This window comes from Erpetoichthys calabaricus, chromosome 4 (assembly GCF_900747795.2).
Source record: "Erpetoichthys calabaricus chromosome 4, fErpCal1.3, whole genome shotgun sequence".
NCBI classification, from domain to species: Eukaryota; Metazoa; Chordata; class Cladistia; order Polypteriformes; family Polypteridae; genus Erpetoichthys; species Erpetoichthys calabaricus.
The window spans coordinates 189,742,672-189,758,419 of record NC_041397.2 but is presented as its reverse complement, the minus strand read 5'-3'; the positions used below and the strand labels follow the sequence as shown (position 1 = coordinate 189,758,419).

The following is a 15,748-nucleotide window of genomic DNA, read 5'->3' as shown; positions in this document are numbered from 1 at the left end:
GTCCTTTACGGTGCCAGAAGGAGGTTTCTTTCCAAAGCAATCCCTCAAGCCGTTCACAGGTTACCCTAGACAACCACTGTCAATCAACTGATTAGGGGCGTAGTGTACTGCTCGTGAAAGGTTTTTTTTTCCTGCAACGCCCCCTCAGTCTCTGGGGATTAGGTAAATGGAGGGCTTTATTTCACCTATTTTCAACGCAGGTGGGCGGAGTTGTCTTTGTGATACCGCCTTTATGTTTTTAGGCAATGAGCAGTCAATCACATGTGAGGTTCTGTGCAGCGAATCATGCGCCATCCCCCTTAGACTATAAATTAATCATGGGCGGGTTTTAAAAAGCTGTTACTGTCAATCAATGATGCCGGAGAGGTAATATACTAAGTTCAGGAAGGTTGGTGATGTTTACTAATGTTACATATTTCGTATTTGAAATTTGAAAACTCGTAATTTAACCATTACTAAATAATACACTATATATGTATATTATGATATTTATCATGTAATCAATTTTTATTCGTGTACGTAAGATTTGTTTATTTTTTTTTAAAGAACCCCCCCCCCCCAAATCCGTAATGAAGTTCCCAGCACCGTAGTGTCTACAGTGACTGGTTTTAAAATTCCGTTCCCAGTGAACCAGGGTACTTACACTTTATTTTACAGACGTACCGTAGAGGATGTAAAAGGTTTGAGATTTTTCCTTGTGAATTACTTTTTATTATGTTTTACATTATATGGAAGTGATTAATTGACCCACATAAAGTTCTGACCAAAATATTTTGAATAAAAAATAATTGTCAGTCTTCTCTAGCATATTTGAAAAAATGAAACACTTTTGCGGTTAATTCTACAGTGCTTGCGATGTTTGAATGCCATTGTAACGAACGTTGTAACAAGTTTCTCCTAGAGACAGAACCTGTTTGACCGTGTACTTCATGGTTACCTGGCAAAGCAGTGTGAGGTGTGCGCTCATTAAAATAAAAAAGACCAGAACAGTAGTCGGAAGACGTAGCGTTCAGAAGTTTGCAGTCATACAGAAATGATTGTTTCTTTTAAAAACCTATACTTTTTTTTTTTTTTTTTTTTTTTTAGCAAGATATTATTAAAAGGATTGTAAAAATACAACCAGGACATTAATCATTTTTCTAATGGCTATTACATCTTGAAATTACTGATTTATAATTTTCTATTCACATATGACTGCATGTCCTAATTGTAAACTGTCTCAGCTTATCCTCTATTAATCATGTTTAAATGCTAATTGGTTGTTAGCCAGACTTTTGTAATTATGTTAGAGGTTCTGAAACCTGTTATTCTGTTCAATAAAGAAAGGTATTTCCTTGAGTTGCAAGATACTGGCATTCCTAAATTCAGTTCTGCCTTCAAAAATTAGCCAAAATGAAACGGGCTTCTCAAATATGTCAGTTTATTGTTGTTTTGAAGGTTATACCATTTACCATATTACCAGGAAACTGAATATTTAATACAAACCCTAATCTCTAAAAACTAAACTTAACTAGGACAGAAAAAGGCAGAAGACCCAATTGCACAACTGCACAGGAGAGATAAGTACATCAAAGTCTGTAGTGTGAGAAAAGGATACCTTACAGGTCCTCAGGGGGCTGCTTCTTTAAATAAACGCCAAAAACCAGTGTCGTCTTAAACAACGAATGACAGTTTCAGGGTGCTGGCCTTGGGAGCAGAGCTTCAAAGAAAAAGACCTATCTGAAATTGGCAAATACAGGAAAAGATTTAAATTGGCAACAGAACACCAACATTGCCCGGAAGATGACTTGAAAACTTTATTATGGTCAGCATGCTGGAGTCATCTTTTCTCTTTTGCAGATGACACAGGTATTTTTCATTTATTTTAGGAAGTACTAAATATTTTATAAAGTTATTTTAAATTGTAATATGTAATCAGTAGTGTATTTCTTTTTTGTTTCTATCAAAAACTGCACATTTCACTGTCCAGCATTTGATATTAAATCCTGAGCCCAGAAACAGTGCGTGACAATATTTTTGTGTATTCAAGCAAAAAAATTGTACAGTCATATGCTGTAAGTAGGAATAATAGCTGTAATATATTTGTTTTTTTAAAAACTTTGCCAAGGGATGAGTCACCCATAGTATGAGCTTGCATTTATCAGGCAGATAATCGGCTTCAATGCCAACTGTAAAGGAGCCAATATACAGTCTCTAACAAAGTGAGTACACCCCTCACATTTTTGTAAATATTTTTATTATATCTTTTCATGGGGCAACACTGAAGATATGACACTTTGATACAATGTAAAGTAGTCAGTGTACAGCTTGTATAACAGTGTAAATTTGCTGTCCCCTCAAAATAACTCAACACACAGCCATTAATATCTAAACCGCTGGCAACAGAAGTGAGTACACCCCTAATTGAAAAAAGGCCAAATTGTGCCCAATTAGCCATTTTCCCTCCCCGGTGTCATGTGACTCATTAGTGTTACAAGGTTTCAGGTGTGAATGGGGAGCAGGTGTGGTAAATTTGGTGTTATCATTCTCACACTCTCTCATACTGGTCACTGGAAGTTCAACATGACACCTCATGGCAAAGAACTCTGAGGATCTGAAAAAAAGAATGTTGCTCTACATAAAGATGGCCTAGGCTATAAGAAGATTGCCAACACCCTGAAACTGAGCTACAGCACGGTGGCCAAGACCATACAGCGGTTTAACAGGACAGGTTCCACTCAGAACAGGCCTCACCATGGTCGACCAAAGAAGTTGAGTGCACGTGCTCGGCGTCATATCCAGAGGTTGTCTTTTGAAAATAGAGTGCTGCCTGCATTGCTGCAGAGATTGAAGGTGTGGGGGGTCAGCCTGTCAGTGCTCAGACCATACGCCACACACTGCATCAAATTGGTCTGAATGGCTGTCAACCCAGAAGGAAGCCTCTTCTAAAGATGATGCACAAGAAAGCCCACAAACAGTTTGCTGAAGGCAAGGCAGACTAAGGACATGGATTACAGGAACCATGTCCTGTGGTCTGATGAGACCAAGATAAACTTATTTGGTTCAGATGGTGTCAAGCTTGTATGGTGGCAACCAGGTGGGGAATACAAAGACAAGTGTGTCTTGCCTACAGTCAAGCATGGTGGTGGGAGTGTCATGGTTTGGGGCTGCATGAGTGCTGCTGGCACTGGGGAACTACAGTTCATTGAGGGAGCCATGAATGCCAACATGTACTGTGAGATACTGAAGCAGAGCAGGATCCCCTCACTTCAGAAACTGGGCCGCAGGGCAGTATTCCAACATGATAACAACCCCAAACACACCTCCAAGACAACCACTGCCTTGCTAAAGAAACTTGAGGGTAAAGGTGCTGGACTGGTCAAGCATGTCTCCAGACCTAAACCCTATTGATCATCTGAGGGGCATCCTCAAACAGAAGGTGGAGGAGCACAAGGTCTCTAACATCCACCAGCTCCGTGATGTCGTCATGGAGGAGTGGAAGAGGATTCCAGTGGCAACCTGTGAAGCTCTAGTGAACTCCATGCCCAAGAGAGTTAAGGTAGTGCTAGAAAATAATGGTGGCCACACAAAATAATATTGACACTTTGGGCACAATTTGGACATTTTTCACTTAGGTGTGTACTCACTTTTGTTGCCAGCGGTTTAGACATTAATGGCTCTGTGTTGAGTTATTTTGAGAGGACAGCAAATTTACACTGTTATACAAGCTGTACACTGACTACTTTACATTGTGTCAAAGTGTCATATCTTCAGTGTTGTCCCACGAGAAGATATAATAAAATATTTACAAAAATGTGAGGGGTGTACTCACTTTTGTGAGATACTGTAAATGGTGGGCCTGTCAAAGTCGCATAAGAATTCCAACTAGTGTGACCATCTACCTAAAAGACCAACATAAAAGTGCAATAATCCATCGACAATTGGGGTCAGTGAGCATCTCGGTGGTCTAGGGCTACAATATGAAATGAGCAAGTCTTAATGATTATGTCTTTGTGATGATGCTTTAGACAGCGTACTGTATTATAATTTCTGAACAAATCAACATGAAGAGCTGCATAAAAATTTTAAAATTTGTAGTTTGAAAGCACAAAACATAATAAAACAGTAGATCCATCCATTTCTTGTGGACTGATAGAAGACCTTTCGTGGAACAATATCTGGATACCCCTGACTAGTGCAACTATTTGTGGAGTGTTTGCTTTGCTTTGTTTAAAAAAAATCTGTTTTCTTTATTAAGTTGGGTATTTTTATTTCAATAAATTAAGCATTGTGGTATGTTACTCATTACTTTAGAAAGTATTCTGTGTAAAGCACATTGCTTTTAAAGTGTTACCTCTGCTTAACACAGAGCTGGCTGCCACAAAAACACAGAGTTCATCAGACCTTGTATCAATTACTAGAAGCCATACATACACACAAACTTGCTGCTCAGCACGCTGCTCTATCACTTCCACTGCTACCCAGCTACCCTCTGTTGTTTAAAGTATAGGATTTCGACCAGTGATTTGAAAGCTTATTGCTTCAAACTGTATGACCAGTGACAGCTGTTACTAGAACTTCTAACAGGAGCAATCATTGGTCTAATGGATTGAAACCATACATTTTTAAATTACAGGTTGCATTCCTGATTACATGCGCTTGCAGTGTGGATTGGTAAACGTGATACAGTGGGAATTTTTGGGGCAAAAAAAGGGAGGTGTTTAGAACTTAGGGTTCCCCCATCGGGCTCGGAGGGCCTGTTTAATTTCCCACCCACTTCATGCAGATATTACACCAATAACTAACCTGATTCTTGAGAGAGTTTCACTTTGGCCAATTTTTGAATTCAGAACTGAAGTCAAGGAATGCCAGCCTTGCAACTCAAAGAAAGACAATTTACTTGCTTTATTGAACAGAATAACAGGTTTCACTGGTACTAATGCAATAACAAAGGTTTCTGTAATAACCAGTTTGTATTTAAACACGACTATTTAAAGATAAGCTAAAGGAGTTTACGATGAGGACAGTGAAGGAATGGCTACTGAAATTGGGGTATTGCAGTCATGTGAATAATAATAAAAAAAGTAATTTCATGCAGTAATAGCTATTAGCAACATTAGTGTTGTCTTGGCTGTTTTTTAGATCATTTTATTGCTATCTTGACAAAAAATGATATTAATCTCTTATCAAGCACATGATGATTTCTGAGTGATTCCAAACTTTTCAATGTTAGTGTAGAAAAGTATAGAACACCAGTCTGTAAAAGTGTTGCCCTGAGTGTTATGAACATTATTGACCAGTAAAAGTGTTGCCCTGAGTGTTTTATAAACATTATTGACCACATGCTTGAGCAATGTTTGAGCAATCTCCTGGTGGCGCTTTTGTAAAAAATGAAACCCACAGGTTAATTTGTTTAATCCGGTATTATGCTCCATTTACACTGCCTGGTCAATACCCAAATATAAATTGTCGATGAAATCCTATCCAATGTCTTGCTGTTTGTGTTACATTGCCTGAAAATGGCATGATCATTTACACATACATTAAGCTTATGTGGAATGCATGTACTGCTCATGCTATGTAGTTGTGCAGCCATGTTCTTGAATATCCTTTTTCCCTGTTTAGCTGTTTCTTAAAGTTCTCTACTGTTTCAGTGAGAACCTACCAATTTAGGTTGAACAGCTTAATTACCTCAGATTTATATAAAAAAAACTAGGGGGCTTCGCTCGCCAACCCCCGTGTTTGGTTTACTGGATATACAATACAATTTATTTTTGTATAGCCCAAAATCACACAAGAAGTGCCGCAATGGGCTTTATCAGGCCCTGCCTCTTGACAGCCCCCTAGCCTTGACTCTCTATGAAGACAAGGAAAAACTCCCAAAAAAAAAAAAAACCTTGTAGGGAAAAAATGGAAGAAACCTTGGGAAAGGCAGTTCAAAGAGAGACCCCCTTTCCAGGTATGTTGGGCGTGCAGTGGGTGTCAAAATGAAGGGGGTCAATACAATACAGTACAATACACAGAACAGAGTAAATCCTCAATACAGTATAAAAATAAAATTCTAGAATTACGGAGAAGAATTTCACATTAGATGATATCACATAATATGATTTGTTTTAAGTATCCTGGAGACCTCATTCATCCAGCTGCCTCCCCCATTTTTGCCATTCCACATCTGAAATAGCACTAATCCGATGAAAGGACCCCTCATTCCCACGTCCCCAGTCATCAGGGATGACTTTACCTTAGGCAGGCAATCTACAATTTAAAGAGATTATTTTCTTGGGAATTGTTACATATGCATTATTTTCACTTTTACTTTAAAAACTTTTGTAAAAACAATACTTGTTTCTTTATTTCCTGCCCCGCGCGAGGTTACATCTCTTTCTTCCCAGACGTATAATGCTGCTCGTGTTGTGAAGGGTGTTGCGGCTGAACATACGCTAAGGATATGCCTTTGGATCATTTGCTGTCTTTTTGCTGCTTGCTAGCTGCCTCTTCTGCCTGTCGCATGTCGTTGTTTTAAGAGCTCGGAGCACATGATGCTTGCCTGCTAACAGCAATCCAACAACTGCTAGCTTAGAGGTCTGTTGACTTGTTTTAAATGATGGCTCACTGCCTGGTCTCGCGTGATGTTGTAAAAGCAATACCTGTCTTTTATTTCTGGCCCCGGGCGTGGTTGAATTCTTTCTTGCAGGACGTATAACGCTGCTTACGTTCGGGGGGGCTACCCTTCGATCTTTTTAAAGCCTGTACAGCCGCTGTCCTTTTTGCTACGGCCCTGGGACAATCTCTTGGCACCAAGTCTCATGCTTACGTTCCCCGCGAGACGCACCGTGGCAAGTCTCCTTGGTCTCGCGGGTCTTTAAAATGTCTTCCGAGATGATCACGTATCGTAACCTTGCATTTGCTTTCCAGGACAGGATTTCTTTTTATAATAGAGAGATGTGTTCTAACTGTACCACCAACCAGTCACTTTTTCTGTTTTAATATGTAATATATTGCATAAAAATGACATAATCAAGCCATATCACTTAGCGAAAATTCATTCTGGCCTTTTAAACTCCGATCAGACATGGGCAATTGGAAAAACATACCACATACAAAAACGGTCTGTGTCTGATCTCAAAAAATGAAGTTATAATGTGGTTTTTGGGTGTTTAAACTAAAATTTGGTATGTGCCAGATATGTGGAAAATTCGGAATCGGGCCACACCAGAGTTGTAGTGTAAAAGCAACCTTATGAATGTAGGTGGCTGTCGCTTATCCCTGAATGAGGCAACCGTCGATTCACATGGATATGGGCTCAAGCACACAGCCACACTTACTCAAGCAGTGCAAGTTTAGAGTCAGCAGCTAAGGTAATATGCATGGCTTCAAGATCTGAAAACAAAACCGGAGTTTACCTAGTGGAATAATACTCTTTGGTGGGCCATAAAAATGTATCTGCAGATAGTGTAGACAGTCAGGCAGCTTTTAGCAATTTTCAATTTATGATGATTGCTATGAACCACTTTAAATGAAAATTCATAGGTCTGTCATTTTATCTTTTGGGTACTGTAGAAGTACCCTAAACTGTATAGATTTAAGGTCTAACATATAATTGCACCACTGAACAGCATGTGGTTAATGAGGTCATTTCTATAGTAGCATAGGAACAGAATCCTCCTGTAGTGATGAACATCGTGAGTCTTCTTTTGAAGTTATATTCTTAAGCTTTTCTTTGTTCACTCTTTCTATAGTAGAGTTCAGTGGTTTATCCAAATAATTGGTGGGAATGGGGATCCCCTTTTTATCAGTTTGACATTAGAAAGATCGTCATACATGTTTGATTTGTTTTAATAATTTGTATTTGGTTCAAAGACTGACCCATACTGATAGGGATGAAGTTCTGCATTGTAGTGTTGAGTTTGTTATTACTAGCTTTTCAGATTTATTTTTCTCGTTTTAATTTTTTTTTATGTTTTATCTTGGTCTTGGTTAATGGTTCTCTTTGAAATTAAGTAAAAGCATCACATTTTTTTAAAGGAATGACTGTTCCAGAATAGAATAGGTAAAAATTTGTAAATATTTGCGCCACTTATTTTTAAAAGCACCCAGTTTCCATTAAACAACAAACGGAGCTATTTAAAAAGAGACATTGCCTTGTGAAAGACACATAATTGACCTTTTTAGGTATTCAGTTGATCTCCGAGTTGTTGCGTATGGATAACACCGTATTGACTTTAAAAAAGGTGTAGTGAAAATAATGAGAGCCCTAATACATCCTGAAACATTCATTTTATTAGGGCAAGTGGTGTCTGGTACATTCATGGAGTAATCATTGAACAAATTAGGTAGTTTAAGAATGACTTCATGTGTTTTAGAGGCCATACACAGAAGTGTGCTGGTTCCCTGTCTTTTCCAAACCCCCCATCCCCCACTGTCTTTAAATCATTGTCCTTAGCTATAAAATAGAAGGGCAATACTGTACAATTTGAAACCTGAGAAGGAAAAAATAGCACCCCTACTAAGCTGATGATTATATTAGTCATTTTGTATCTTTTCATTTGGCCTAATATATTTGTACCTAATAAATGTATCTTTATTTAGGGGTCCTTGAGAACTGGAAGATATCCCAGCACCACTGGGCAGAAAACAACCTTGGGAAGAATGAAAGTCCAATGTAGAAAACATTTATGCACACATCCACATCACCTCACACTGGGTCATCTCAGACATGTCAAGTAAATTAACATCATGTTTTTAAGAGACGGGAGGAAACTAGAAAACCAATCTGAACACAGGATGTGTAAACACCAAAGAGACACAACAGTGAAACCACTGACCCTGGGGCTGTATGTCAATAGTGCTAACCACTGGGCAACCTTGTCTTCACCGTAATTTATACTTTGTTCTTTTTGTCACAACTACACAGCTCCTATTTCATGCCTAAAACTAGCCTTATGTTGTAGAGTTCAAAAGGTTTTGTAGACCATGAAGTATCTGAAAAATCACACAGACCTAATCGGTAAAACATTTATATTCTTTGATATGTATACTGTACTGAAATTTACGGAATTTTGATTTAATATACACCTGTGTACTCCTTTATCATCACTCATTATAGCTATATATCATATTAATTTGAACTGTAGTTTATTCCACAGTGGGGTTTTTGAATTCTTGATTATTTCCTTGGACATTTCAATCACCCTGCTTTTGCTTTCATTGCCCCTTCATCCTACTTGCCTTAGAGCAACATTCAGTTATAGAGGCCTGGTACCTGATTCAGCTTCCTTCTTGCCTGTGGTGTGTTTTTTTTTTTTTAAGGTTTTTTATTTTTGTTTATTATTCTGCTCCTTTTAAAATGTTAACACTGAGTGTTTAAAATGGTTTTCTGGAAGGGTGTTGTTTAATTTATACATGAACTGACAATTCGATAAACTTCCTCCCCCTTTTCACCAATGTACTGCTCATTCCAGTTGGTTACTTTACAACTTTGAATTTGACTTAAGCTTGCCTGACTGCTTTTGGTTGCTCAGTTCCACTTCTGAAGAAGTATCATATCATTCTGTCCAAAACTACCCTTACTCAAAGCTAGATTTGTTTTTTTTTTTTTTTTTTGTCTTGCTTACTTGCTTCATCTTTGCCAAATGCTTGACTGGCCTCACCATCTCTCTCTCTCTCTCAGACCACCAATGTTCCCTTTCCAAACTTTATTTTTCATCATTGTCATCCCATGCAGCTTGTTGGTGATTCAATTCCTCATTTCTGTGTGATTTCACATTCACCCAGAAGTTACATTCTGTTTTGAGAGAATTTATAAAAATCATTTCCGGGTCAGAGGATGATATTCCTTTTGCCTTGATGGCAACCAGAAGGGGCACTTTGTGATTGATTTTATTTATTTTTATTTGCAATGCTCCTATAGACTAAGTATGTCTGAGCTGGAGTCTCATTTTGCTGCTCTGGAGGATACTCCTCCTATTGTCAACGATCCTGATTATGAACTTTTGAATTCTAATTTGAGAACAGAAATGAATTCTGTTCTTTTACAGAGGTCTAAATTTGGAGGGTCAGGCCACTGGCGGAATAGCTAGTTAGGTACTGGCTCTCAGGTTGAGGAAAAGTGACACCTTTGCTACAATATCATCCATTTGGAGTAGGGTTAATAACTCAAATGAAAAAAGTAAGCACTTTGAGAAATTCTATTCCAATTTTTTTTTCTGAACACTCTGATTAATAAACCCCTGATGAAATTGATTCCTTTTTGTCCAAAGTAATCTTTTTTTTTTTTTTTTTTTTTTCAATAATTAATAGTACTGTTTCCTCTGCTGGATTGAACAGTTCCATTAACACTGTCACGATCACCCTAACCTACAGATTGTCAAATTTCAATCTTTAAAATTACTTCAGTTAGTAATCTCTAAATTGATTCGCTCAGATCAAACAGGATTTATTCATGCTTGGCAAGGGGCAGGTCACGTGATTCATCTTTTGTACATCATTGATACTGCTTGTAGTCTTCCACAGGCTCCACCTCTGCTTTCTCCAGATAACAAAATAATATTTCATGAACTGCAGTTTTCTGTCTTGTATCATATAAGCATCAGCATGGGTTACAGTATATTAATATAATCTGTATGCTGTATTCATCGCCCTCCACATTTTATTCTCACCAATTCAGTGATATCAAAGCCCTTCCAGACTTACAGTATAAAGGTGAGAGACCAGGCCCTCCACTTTCTCCCCTCCTTTTTTTAATTTGTCTCTCGAGCCTATACTAATTGCCTTTTGCAGCTCAAACCTAATCTCTCTGATACATGTTATACACCACACAATCTCTGTCTATGCTGATGACATGTAGCAAGAAGTTATAGCATAGTTCTGGGTGAACATGCCACAGATGCTGTCTGCACAGTGCCTTCTCCAAGGAGGGAGGTATGTTCCAATTACTGCATATAAAGCATTCTGAATTGAGAGAACATGACTTGAAGGTATATCTTACAATGTTTGAAATAACTGCAACTATGAAACATTTGCTGAATGAGCTAACCAACTTGCTGATATCCTTTTTGGGGTGCTCCCCTAGCATGCCTTGATTTGGGTGAAGTTTTGGTTACAGATTATACTAAAGCTGAAAATCATGCCTCAGCTGGCGTCTGACACCCAAAGATACAACGCCTGAAGACATGATCCAAGGAAGTCAGTATGGGCTCTGGGTCCAAGTGGATTATTGGATATTGTAGTTAACCCACCCTAAAAAGTGATCAAGATGATAGTAATTCAGGTTCTATCCTCGGAATTCCCATCATTCTGTCCAGCAACACAAATGAGTGGAATATATCATCAGCCTAGTTGACAGACAATTCCTGATCCAGGAAGACTCGGAGTTCCAGCATCCTTAGCTGACATATTTGGTGGCTTCTTTGTGGTGAACTATCACGGTAATTCTCCTGTGTACCTGATAGTTTGCACCAACAAAGCCACTAAATTGAGTCTGCATGGCCGTGGTTGGCAATAGTAATGCTGTGTGGAGACAACAGATGTAAAGACACAACACCTAATGACACAAAAAGCCTTGACCGTTCTCCATGCCATGATATCAATGCAAGGGACCTTCCTGTATAATTGCTTATTGTCCAAAGAATTACGAGGCTATGCATTATCGCTAGGAACAATCAGCACAGCATGTGGTGCTTCTCCTCTTTTTGGGGATGTCTGCGCCTATTTTACACACGATTTTAGTGAATTAGCATTAGAATATCTGGATGTAGTCCGCAACACTTACCATTTTAGAAGCTGTTTTCTGTTTCTGCATTAGCTGAACCATATACTGTAGACCCACAATCACAACTGTTTTGACCTTAACTAAAGTGATCGATTAAAGAAAACGGAACAGAAGCAAACATTTTGAGAGGATTTTTTCAAAAAGACAAGCATTAGGCAAAACACTAAGGTCAGAGATCCTGTCATAAGAAAAAAGCAATATTTCTAAAACAAAACCATGGTTAAGCCTGAAACATTTTCTATAATAATGTTGCTGAAGAAAATAATTTTGTGTTGTCCATCCTTTATTTGAAAACCATGTTGTCTTCCTTTTAATATGCTGTGTGACCTTAAATAGTGTGGCTATCATGACATCATGCACCGACAATGCATGATTCACTTCAGCAGCAGCACATAGCATCATGTTCAGCAAATGAAGATTAAGAGATGACATGGTTGAAGTATTTAAAATTATGAAAAGAATTAGTACAGTGGATTGTGCCTGTTATATGAAAATGAGTTTATCAACAACACAGGGACACAGTTGGAAACTTGTTAAGGGTAAATTTCGCATAAACATTAGGAAGTTTTTCTTTACACAGAGAACCATAGATACCCGGAATAAGCTACCAAGTAGAGTGGTAGGATGTAAGACTTTAGGGACTTGCAAAACTAGACTTGATGTTTTTTTAGAAGAATTAAGTGGATAGCACTGGTGAGCTTTGTTGGGCTGAATGTCCTGTTCTCCTCTATATTGTTCTAATGTGCTAATCATAGCAACACTAAATAGTAACAATCATGATATTACTGATGAAAAAAATAAAATTAATGAATAATAAAAAATAACCCAAAATATGTCATTTTAAAAAATTTTGACCCCATCATAGAATTACTATACTATTTAAGATGATCACTATGGAAATATCCAAAAGTGTTGTTACAAATAGCTCATGGTTATCCCCAACTCATAGTACATAGTAACTAGTTGTGACAGGCCTTATAGTGAAGTTGAGGCAGTGACAATATGTCCCTTAAGTCACATGATGTCTCCCTTTAGTAATCGGGAAACCTGATTCAGTTTAATAAAGAAAATGCTTAAATTCACCAAACCTAACCCTATGCTTTTGAGGGATTGACTTCTTGAATAAGGTAGTTCTTCATAATGGACACACCGTTCCATGCAGATTCTTGTGTCCTGCCCATAGCAACAAGAGTTGTTATTATTGGTTCATGCATTTCTCCTGGGCAGTCACTTGGGTAGTGACAAAACATTCAAGACTCCGACATTATGATTCTACTGGATAGATATTGAACTGCAAATAATTACTGTGCTTCTTTCCCCAAGTGTGAAATTTTCTAAATCACAAAACAACTAACTCCTCCCAGGGTGCTTCTGTCTTTTGTAGTTTTGCCATTGGAGCATATCACTTTCAAACAATGTTGGGTCATGAAAAATTCAGCATGTGGCAATTAGCATATATTAGTTATAGCAGGTAACACTACCTGATACCCTAAGGCCATTCCATTGCAAACAAATAATGCAAAAATATTTTTAAATAAATTTATGTGGCCATATTATGTGCGGTAAAAAAGGTAGTTTACTCCACCCAAACATTCCAGCCAAGGACCAGGATACCTCTCTGTCACCAATCATAAAAAAACTCAGTATGTGAGCCTGCAGTGCCTCTCTAAATGCAAATAGATGTAAATCTATTTCAAATCCAGTTGATTTTTCACTACAAGTTTTTAAGTATCCGTTTTGAGACATTCAACCAACCTGTCACACTGTGGGTGATACACACATGACTTAAGATAATGATTGAATTTAACATAAATGAAAAGGTAGGAACACTTTGGACATTCATAGTGATTCCTCTGGTAGATTAAACCCAGCAGCAACATATACCTCCGAGTCCAAGCTTTCACCTACTACCGTGGTTGCATCCTTCCAATAGTATTTCCATCTTTGTTGCGGACGCGTTTCCGTGGACGGTATCACTAGCCTCTCCTTCTTGCCTCCTACTGGGTAGCTCCTAAGATGCATGACACTAACCAGAGTAGTGCTTCTTTGAGTCTGTCTGGTTTTCCTTCCTTCCTTTCCTGTCTCCCCATTGTATGAGATAGGACACTCGCAGGTAAAAAAAAAAAAGCACAAAGTGATGTTGGGATTTCCTCTCACAAAAATTTGTTTAAAACAGGTTTCTACCAACCAGACATCCAGAAAATTCTGCTGACTACACCAATTATGATGGCTAGGGGGTGCCACTGAGCCCCAAATCCCAAAAATGAACACACAGTCAGTCTCGGGTTCAAAATAAAGGGGTTTTATTGCACAAGTTACCTTTATACAAAGAATGCATATGGTGTCTCTTTCTATCCACACTGCCAATCCTTGCTTTCCTGCCAGCTCTGACTCACCAGGACAAGACATTGCGGTCCCTTTTATTAAGGACCTGAGAGTACTTCCGGCGCCAGGGCTTTACTCGTTGGAAATACTTCAGGGTCATATAGAAATTGTAAATAGTAGTAAGTGTAAATTCTCTGCAGCACCCACAGGCCCCAGCAGGACTGCGCTACCAGAGTACAATTCCTGGCATTCCCTGCTGGTATCTGAACAGGTATCAATACCCAGGGTTGTTGCCATTTAGCGTCCTGGGGGATTAAACAGCCCTTAGAGACAGTCCTTTCCTGTCCTTCCCTTTTATCCCAGCCAGGAAAAGTATTGCAAATACATGCAGTCAGGATGCTTGTCCATCCATCTGGGCAGAGAACCTTGGACGGGATACCCGTCCATCCTAAATGGCACTTACAAGGTTCTTGTTTAGAAGAGGCATGAAAGGAGGTGGGGTCTTACTTTGTGTGTGGTTTCTGCTCAGTGAGAACACAAAAAAGACCAAGACAATGAGAGACGGGGAAATAAAGAAGAAGAAACCCACAAAGGAGCATGTGGATCAGCTGGATTGCCTTTCAAAGGGATCACCTGGCTTTTCTTCCTAAACATCTATTTATATAGTAAATTAAGAGAGATTTTTCTCTACAAATTGTTCTACACATCAAAGGTTTTTTTTATCATATATAGCATACTGTTTGTTCAATTTTCATAATTATTGTGTAATGTACATAAGGATGTATAGTATACACCATACTTTTGAATGTTAAAAGTAGTTTATTTCCTTGTTCTTTTGTATAGAGCAATTTGAAATAAATTCTTTTAAAGGCTTTTTCAGGTAAGAGTGATGTATACATTTACAAATATAATATAGTTGAATTAGCCATTAATTATATTGAAAAATTATAAATTATTTTAAATTTATCGTGTAACCGTGCATCTGTCCTGTATGAAACCTGCTCAATACAGGGACACATGGGCCAAAGACTATCCAGATAGTCGATGGGCAGCAAGTTCATTGCAAGTGACTTGCAATGCATTTCTAATAAAAATTTCTCAGCCTACCTGGGCCCAGTCAAAACTGCTTACACTTTTCCTGTTTTATGTGATATTTTGATCTTAGTCTTTATTTGCTGTCATTTTACTCAAAAATGATTAAGTTTTATAAGTTCTCATGATTCAGACTTAAAGGGATGACATATCACAGGGAAAAATTATTACCTTATCATTTACTCACCTTTGCTCAAATCTCATATCATACTGAACTCCCAGGTTCATCTTCCACTTTTCAGTTTGTAAATACAACTTGGAATCGTGCATGTGTTTCTATTTTGGAAATATATCACCAATAAAATGCAGATAAGTTTTGTATTTATATTTACAATTCAAAGGGTGCGTTGACATAGTTTTGACATGATTTGGACATTTTGATTTGTTAATGGACAAGAGTGACACCTTACCAGCTCAAACTCGGGTGACTGCAAGACTGGTTAAAAATGATCTGAATATCTTTAAATATTATTAAACATTCCATGCACTCTATTGGATATTGTGACTTATTTGGACCACACATGTTCAAAAGTATCCTCATTGTGATTCTTGCTTTTGTGCTTCCAATACATCCATTCT

At 38.1% G+C, this 15,748-nt stretch overlaps 1 long non-coding RNA gene across 1 annotated transcript in view; it reads left to right on the top strand.

Moving 5' to 3' along the window:
* Positions 1-155: 155 nt before the first annotated feature.
* LOC114650438 (uncharacterized) overlaps positions 156-15,748 on the top strand; it is a 24,377-nt gene continuing 8,784 nt past the window's right edge. Inside the window, exon 1 of the long non-coding RNA XR_003716008.2 lies at positions 156-388. This is a non-coding gene — a long non-coding RNA (uncharacterized LOC114650438). The remainder of the gene's footprint in view (positions 389-15,748) is intronic.